Genomic DNA, 8,397 nt, shown 5'->3' on the forward strand with positions numbered 1-8,397 from the left:
CGGGGCCGGAAAACAATGGCCCCCCGGGCCAGCCTTCCCTGCCAGCAGAGCTGCTCCATCCCTCTGCTCATCCTGGAGCCTCCTCTGGCCTGGCTGCAGCAGCTCCAGCTCCTGCCTGTGCTGGGCCAGGGCTGGGGCAGCTCTGCACATGGGAAATCACCTGAGCACAGGGACAGAATCCCCCCTGCCCTGCTGCCCACACTGCTTTTGATGCATGATATTGATATATATAGAAATATATACATGCACATCCCTGTGCATCCATAAACACACACATACAGGCACACACAGCCACACACCCATTACACATACACATACACATACACATACACATACACATACACATACACATACACATACACATACACATATGTGTGTGCCTCTCTGTATTCACTGGTAGCCTCCCAGCATCCCAAAGCTTTTGTCCTTGACCCAGTGACGAGCAGGAGAGGAAAGGCAGCAGATGGGTGCAGACAGAGAGCGAGCGCAGGGAGAGCCGAGCCAATATTGCTCACTATGATAGACAGTGGTCTTAGCACACCAGCAGCCTAATGCAATGTTTCTTGCTGTCAATTTTTTGGTGGATATGCTGGCAACGGGTGGATTTAAGGAGGAATGTGAAGTGTCAGAGCTTGCTGCTGTTTGCAGGGATCTTCCTGGTGCAGAGGAGGGCACTGGGGCCCATCAGTGTCAGTGGAAAGGAGCAGGCAAAATGATTTATTGCTGAAAGTCCAGCTGAATTTAATGTTTTACTTGCCTGGAGACTGGTTCTCCTTCAGATAAACTGGGAATGAGACTTGGGTCTGGCTGTGGGCAAAAACAAGGAGAGCAGAAAAACAAGATTTTGCTATTATGATTGAATTTTGTATGGGATAGACGTTGGGTAACACTTCCCCTTTTCATCCTGCTTATCTGCATTCTGATATCCCTGAGCACCCTACCTTGTCCTGTCAGTCATGGTCTCCAAATGACTGTGCAGAATTCAGGAATATTTTGGAACATATGTTCCCCCACCTCCCTGGGGCCAAATATTTCCTTCCCCCCCCACCAAATACAAGGGAGGAAGTAGCTGATTAACACGTTCATTACTCATTTTTGGTACAGCACAGTCCAAACATCTCAGGTATAGGCCCTGATTTTTGTGGTGAGTACATTATACACTCCCTGAACAACAGCTGTGGAGCACTTGGTTCTTGAAATTAACTCAATTTTGTGTCTTCCCAATAAGCAAGAATGATATTGTCATTAGTGTGAAGTAGATTTGGCTAAACCTGCTGCTTTGAAGATGCTTGTTTATGGTTAAAGCCCTGCCAGCTCTGGTGCTGAGGTTTATGGAGTTGTGTAATGTTTGTGTGTGTCCCTGTGCCTTTACTGTTTGATCAGTGAGCACAGAAAGAGGAAATCAGATTTGTTAGCAATAAAGTAGTGTACAATAGCTATTAAAATTGGGTAATTACATAATTAGCACGGTAGTGGTAACTCACCCAGCATGAACAGCAGTAAAACAGGCCCCTGTTTCCCTCGGTCCGACTCAAGCCGGGACCCTAACAAAACTTCCAAAATGGTTATTTAGTAGAAACACACACGAAAAACTTAAAAGCTATCGTAAAACTGAGAAGGGAGGCACAAAAAACCACAGGGAAGCCAAACACTTTCAAAGAAACAATAGTAAATTAGGTGTTAAAGATATAAAAGCCTGTTCCCTAACAATTTAATTAGGTAGCATGTCTGTTACAGACATTAGGCTGCTAGTTTTGGAACCCATGGCAGGGCCTCACAGCTCTCAATTCACACTAGCCCCCAAGAGAGGAGTTTGTTATGAAGGACTGATGTTTTTGCTCTACAGAAAAGTGTGATGGTAATCAAGTGAAAATGGCAGGTAGCACAAGAAATTACTATTTTTCTTTGCAACTTTCCTTTACATATATTTACAGTAATTAAAATCCCAGTTTGAAGAATAGTTCTGGTTTTAATTAGCACCTGCTTCAGTTTCATCTGAGCTCATTCTCTCAAAGAAGGATCAAAACAACAACACTTTCCTGAAATGAGCTTGAGTTTGAGCAGTGTGAGATAAGGCTGCCCCAGCTCCTGTCCTGCCTGTAGGAATGGGGCTCAGCCCTTGCCTGGGTGTGCAGCTTTGCCTGTGGTCTCCTTAACTGCTCCTGCAGCCAAACAGCATCTCTCCTACTTGAGAGTGAACCTCTTCTTGCCCATCTGAAATCTGGCTGGTAGGATTCTGGCTCTACCCAAAAAAAAAAGGGAATCCTGGTGGCTTTCATAGAGTCATAGTTTTGCTTGGGCTGAGACCAATGTTAGTGGCTTTTAAGATTAAATTTGTGAGGTGAAAGTGGGGACAGGAGTGCCAGAGGAGGAAAGGGTTTTGCTTGTTAAGAGCCTTCTGTTAAATGGAAGGCACAGTCCAAGTGCCCCAGTGTTGCTCAAAAAGTCACCCCATCATTGGACACTGTGATAAAGCCTCTGCTTTTACCTCTGAGGCTCTAAAGATGTGGTTTTTTTCTCTTGATAGCAAAGATGGTTGCAGTTAATGACTGCTGTAGAAAGAGAGTGATCTAGTGGGAAGATTCTCCCTGACCTCTTCTCAAAGGTAGGACACTCAGCAGTAATTCTTGCTGTGCTCAGGGCAATTTTTAGGGATAAAGTTTCCATCAGAGTGTTGCTTGATGGTTTGTTCTTCCATCACCTCCCAGCAGTGTTTATACACAGGAATGGAGAGGCATCACAAGTTGAGGTGTCATTTATTTTTAGTGAAGTTTCTTTGCTTAAAAGTGATGGCATGTCCCTGGTGGAGTTAACCAAAACAAGTGAAAAGGTCCTCTCATAAGCTCCCGGTTGGTTTGCAGGCTTTGCCTGAACCATCAGTCTGATTTTATGTCATCCAAAGGGGAACGTGCTGCCCTGCCCTTACACCACCTTCATGCTGCCTGCACCCCCTCAGTGCTGCTGCTCATCCAGCAGATCTCAAACAAGTGGTGCTGTCACCAAATGAGACCAAGCCCATTGGAGAACTGTCTTAGCTCCCTGCAGAAATGGGAATCTTCAACCACTGTTCAGTATTTGTCCACTCCAGGATGCAGATGTGCAGGTCCACTCCAACACTGCCGCTGGAAGAAAAGTCAGATCTTCTCTCTTTCAGAGCCTGCACAGGGAAGTGCAGGAGCTGCTGGGCTCAGTGCACTCCAGAGAGGGGTGACAGCTCTTCTGTAGCATTTTTTGAGGCTTCTAAGCCTTACTTATCTCTTTGCACTTCCAGATCTCTAATGCTGTGCTCAGCTGGAAAAGGGAGGAGCACTTCAAAGCAGGACAGGTCTGCTTCAAGCACCTCTTTGTTTCTGAGGGCAAGGTATGGAGGCAAAGCAGCTCCTCTGAGGAAGAGCTGCTCCCCGCAGCCCAGGCACAGTCCCTGTGTTTTGGGGACATGCACCCCTTGCTTTGTATGTAGAGAACGAGCCTGGGCTAAAGTGCCTGCTCGAGAGAGGCACTGCAGGGCCTGGGGCTGCTCCCGGAGCCGAGCGCTGCTGCAGGCAGAGCTGGCTTTCAGTGGTAGTGACCAGCAGGGTTGGATGGACGGGCTCCTCTGACCCCATCAGCTGCCCAGCTGAGCTGCAATGCTCAGAGAGCAAAGATCCAGTGACTTCTCTTACTCTGGTATCCGTGTCCAAAATTTCTCTCCAGGCCACCGAGATTCCACTTCTCCTCCCAAAGTAGCTGGCAGCAGCTCCCCTCCCCGGGGAGCAGAGGCTCCTGCATTTCCATGTTGTTGTGTGTGTTGTTTGCAAAGAGCTTTGGAGTGAAATCTTTCTCACAAGGCTTTTTTTTTTATTAGCACTTCATTGTTTTTTCAGGGCTGGAAACATAAGCTCAGCCATCCCGATGCTATTTTGGACCTCACACCTCTACTTGACCTAAGAAAACTAAGGACAGCTGCAAAAATACAAACAAATAAATAACTTAGAGCATTGGATATGCTTTAAACCACTAATGAGTTGGGCCTAACAACCCCCCTAGGAGGCATATGTTAATTTATATGTTTTCATTAAGTCTAGTCTTCAGCTTCCCGATTTGTCTGTGCAGTGTGGCAGGGTCCTCAGTGAGCAAGGGAGACAGAGCTGGGCCTGGAGTGTTGGAGAGAGCTGGAAACAGAGCATTTTCTGCAATTAAACATCTGCTGAAAAGGACAGTGACAGTGTTAGGGAGGTGTAATGGGATGTTCTGGTCGCTGCATGTGCACAGACATCAAGCAAAGAGCTGAAAGAATGCCTGTAATGGTGCCTGGTGGGGAGGAGGATGGCACAGATCCGCAGGGAGCTGCCTCAGCCCTAGGTGGGACTCAGGGCCAGGGGCTCTTTGCTGCCAGAGCTGCAAACCCCTGCCCGTCTCACTTCACTTTCTTCCAGCTGAGCTCACATTTCCCAGAGACAAGTACTGAAATTGGGAGAAAATCAACCATTGGAGAAGGGGACGGTAATGTTCCCCCTCATTGCTTCTTGGTGTTACTGGATGTCAGCGGTTCTGGCATAAACAGCTTCTTCCCCCTTCCGAGCTCTATTTTCCAGCTCATTCCTGTGAAGCAGCAGTTATTCGTGACTTCACTCCAGATCTATTGCTCTGGGATTTGGGAAGTGCTGCCACTCCCTCAGCCCACATTGCTGCTGTGGGGTGGGGAGAAGGAGAATTGGGGAATAAACAGAGCTGTCACCTTGCACAAAGTGGCAGATGGAGCTGCTTGCACTGCCCAACCCAGCTGCAGCCCCGAGGTGGGAGCCAGGGCTGTGAGCAGGGCCAGGACACGCAGGAGCTGAAGGAAACCATCGCCTCCAAGTATAAATAGCAACATGAGATCCTCACATAGCAGCTGAGATAGGAAAGCACTGGACACATCCATGCCCTGCAGCTCCTCCTCCGTAATTCCTGGAGGCTAACGCTATGTGTTGGGTGGTGCAGCAGCAGGGTCAGTGGCTGGTGAGGCTGCTGCAGCCTCTTGTGCTCGCCCTGGGCTGTTTGATCCATGGGAAATCCAACTTGTCCTCTTCCACAGGGCAGATGCAGCTGCTGGGCTTCAGGCATGAGTGGTCTGACCTGTGGAGGCAATGTTTATGACCAGGGGGCAGTTGAGATCTTCAGGGGGGGTGTTGAGATGATCAGGAGTGTGTTGAGATAGCGGAGGGATACTGCTATAGAGGGGAGCCAGAAGTGCTCATTGCCCAGCCCCACTCCAGACATTGGTGCTGTCGTGACAGGCAGCAGAACAGAGTCCACTGACTCCAAATGTCTCTTTGATTGGGGAACTGAGATGGGTAAAAATAGCAGCTTACTGTTGAGGAAAACTGCTTCCTGTCTGGGCCTGATTTCATCGCCCAGGCCAGTGCAGCTGCAAAACCACAGCCTGGCTCTGTCACTTTGCTCTCTGCTTTCACATGAGATCCAATCACTGCATTTCAGAGGGGCCTCTGGTCCTCAGGGCTCTGCTTTGGGGTACCCAGCCTCAAATATTTGGAGCTCCACATCAGTCACGTTTGAAATATACTGTTTGTTTATTTGCACTGAGACTGCCCTGAGAGGCTTCCTCACTCTGCTAGGAAGTTCCCACCCTGTTTTACTTATGATCTAACCTTGCAGTTCGTAACCCTCTGGCTGGGAATGGGCACCCATGAGAGGGAAAACTCACTGCCCCTGCTTTGTGTTGGGAGTGTGGTCATTTCACAGCTGGACTCGTCTCCAGCTGGATGAGCAGGGAAAAGGCTGGAGAGAAGTGGAGAGAAGAGCAAGTCACAGACTGGACACATTCCTCTTGAATGGGATCCAAAGGCTGTAACCTGCTTAGGTGCAACAGAATGCTGGTGGGTGTAGGAGTAAAGGCTGAGGGAACTGGAACCATTTGGTCAAGATCAACAAAGCTGGTACTTTAAATTGTCTTACAGGCCAGGCTCTTCATCTCCTAGGACTGTAACCCTCAGTTTGCCTTGCAGAGGTGAAGTCATTTTATGGGTGATCTTAGAAACTGCCCCTGGAACATGATTGAAGACTTTTTTGAGGCAAACAATCCCATGGGTGCTACTGGATTTCTGGGATGGCTCCTGTAGAGAAGCGTGGAACCAGTGGTTTGGATCACATCTCATCCTCCTGAGCCAGCTCATGCTCCTCTGTCTTTCTGCAGGTGACTGTCACACCATGGTGCCACAGCCTGCATGGTCACCCATCCTCTGCTTCCTGCCCTGCCAGGTTATCACCAAACACACAGCAAGGAGCTGCAGCATCTGAAACAGGGCTAAGGCAGATGGCAGATGAGCTCCAGCAGTCACTGGGCACCTTCAGAAAGAACGGAGCATCTCTGTCCCAGGAGTGCTGTTCTGGAAGAGGAGAGTGGCCGAATCTCACCCAGATCTGATGCTCTGCATTGAGCAGCCTCGTATTTCAAAGCACTTGTGTTGTGACTTACACCAGCAAGTGTTTCCTCTGGTTTTGGAGGTATCTTGTGTGGGTTCTAGCTCCTCAGCCTGTGGGGAGACTGCCTGTTCAGTGTCATATGACACTTCAGTGGCCAGAGTTTCTTCACATTTATGTGTCATCTCCCTCATTTTTGGTAAAACTACATTCAGATTTTCTTTTCTTCTTTCCATCTTAGGAGTAGAATAACTCGGAGGATTTGTTCCACTACAATCCCTCTTCCCAGAACAGTAGATAAATATTTCAAGCTGTGTCTGATTTGATTTAAGATCTTATTTCTGTTGCTGAGGTACATTTTCCTTGCACGGAGGACAGGCTCCATCAGAGCTGTGATGATTCACAAAGGGCTGATTTGCCAGTTGTGTTCTCTGGTTGTTGCTGGGCTTGGGAAGCAAATCTGCCCTGGACCTTCCCACAGACCCAAGGGCTGCAGCTGGGTCAGGCTGGGTGTTAATGGGAGCTGCTCAGAAGGTGGAATTTCCTGTAGGAGAAGCTCTGACACTCCCCAGCTCCTTTTGTTACTGAATCAAGTTTAAAAGGTGAAATTTGGAAGTTTCCCACAAAATGTAAATTTAGGAACTGTTCAGAAAAGAAAGCCTTATTTAAGTGATTTGTTTCTACTTTCCTATTATACAAAATCAGGAAAAACTAAGACATTAGGCAGTGGGAAATGTAAAATCTTCAGAAGGTTTGGGTCAATATTCAGCTCTATGCAGTAGTGGAAGCAAAAAGACTAGAATGAAACGAAGCATGTCAATGCCATTGAGAGGAACCAGCGCCGTGGTGATGAAACACCGTGTTTTGACATTCTCCTGGTGTAAAATTTCATTGAAATTGACAAACTGCCGAGAAATATTTTGATTTTTAAATAGACTTTACTGGATGAGAAATCGCTCTGTTGAAAAATATTCAGCTGGCTCTATTGCAAACTGAGTCAACAGCTGATGAGCAGACCATGTCACTGCTGGGGAGGGCTGGAGACACGTGAGGGTCAAACCCCCAGTGCTTGAGCAGCCACTCATCAAACACCATTTGCCTGGAGCAGGAAGCTGGGCTGGACAAGAACGGCAGCGTTTGGCACCTCGGGAGTGTCCAGCTGGCCCCGCACCAGGCGCTGCCTCTGCGCAGTGGACACAGCCCAAGTGTTATCAAGGCTTCTCGCAGCAGCCATCAAAGAGACTGACAAGTCAGGATGCCTTCGCCAGGAGCCAGAGTCAGGTCCTAAATCAGCCTCTAAATTCCAAGCAGATGTAAGATGTGGAAGCAGGAGGAAGATAGTGAGAGGAGCTGTTCTCTGGAACAGACCTCCTGGAACATGTGCTCGTGTCTTCTGCTAGACAGGCGTCTACCAAAGGAGAGCATCAGATCTGAGGAATTGCTGGTTCAAACTGACACTTGATCTCCTCTTAGGTGATTCCATGTGCATCCATGGCACATGAATCTTAACTATCTGCTAAGTCTGAAAGCCTCCTTTGTTCTGTGGTCAGCTTCAGAGCGAGAGGAAACAAACATGCTGAATTCCACAACTGCCTCACTTCCAGTAATTCCTTGTAAACTAGTCAAATTATATACCTGAAGTGCTAAAAAATAATAATAATGTAACACTTAAGAAGAATTGTCAGTCACAAAAATATGTGCCCTGTTTTTGGGTACATAACCATGTGGTGCTTTGTCTCTAGGTGGAAAACTCAGCCAGACTCAGCCCAACCTGAGGAGCTGCAGCTGCCACAGGTACCCACGTGCATGGCCCAGTCTGGCCATGGCTACACTGGGAAAATGTAGGAAGACAACAGACGCAGCACATCCTCCCACTCTGTGGTCTCTTCAAGTGTTGTGCATTCAGACTGTTACACAACAGGAGGATTTGTCTGAAGAGTTTCACAGCTGGAAGATGTGTGTGATAGATTCATGGTAGGAGATAAGACCTTTTTT

This window comes from Geospiza fortis, unplaced genomic scaffold (assembly GCF_000277835.1).
Source record: "Geospiza fortis unplaced genomic scaffold, GeoFor_1.0 scaffold608, whole genome shotgun sequence".
Taxonomy (NCBI): Eukaryota; Metazoa; Chordata; class Aves; order Passeriformes; family Thraupidae; genus Geospiza; species Geospiza fortis.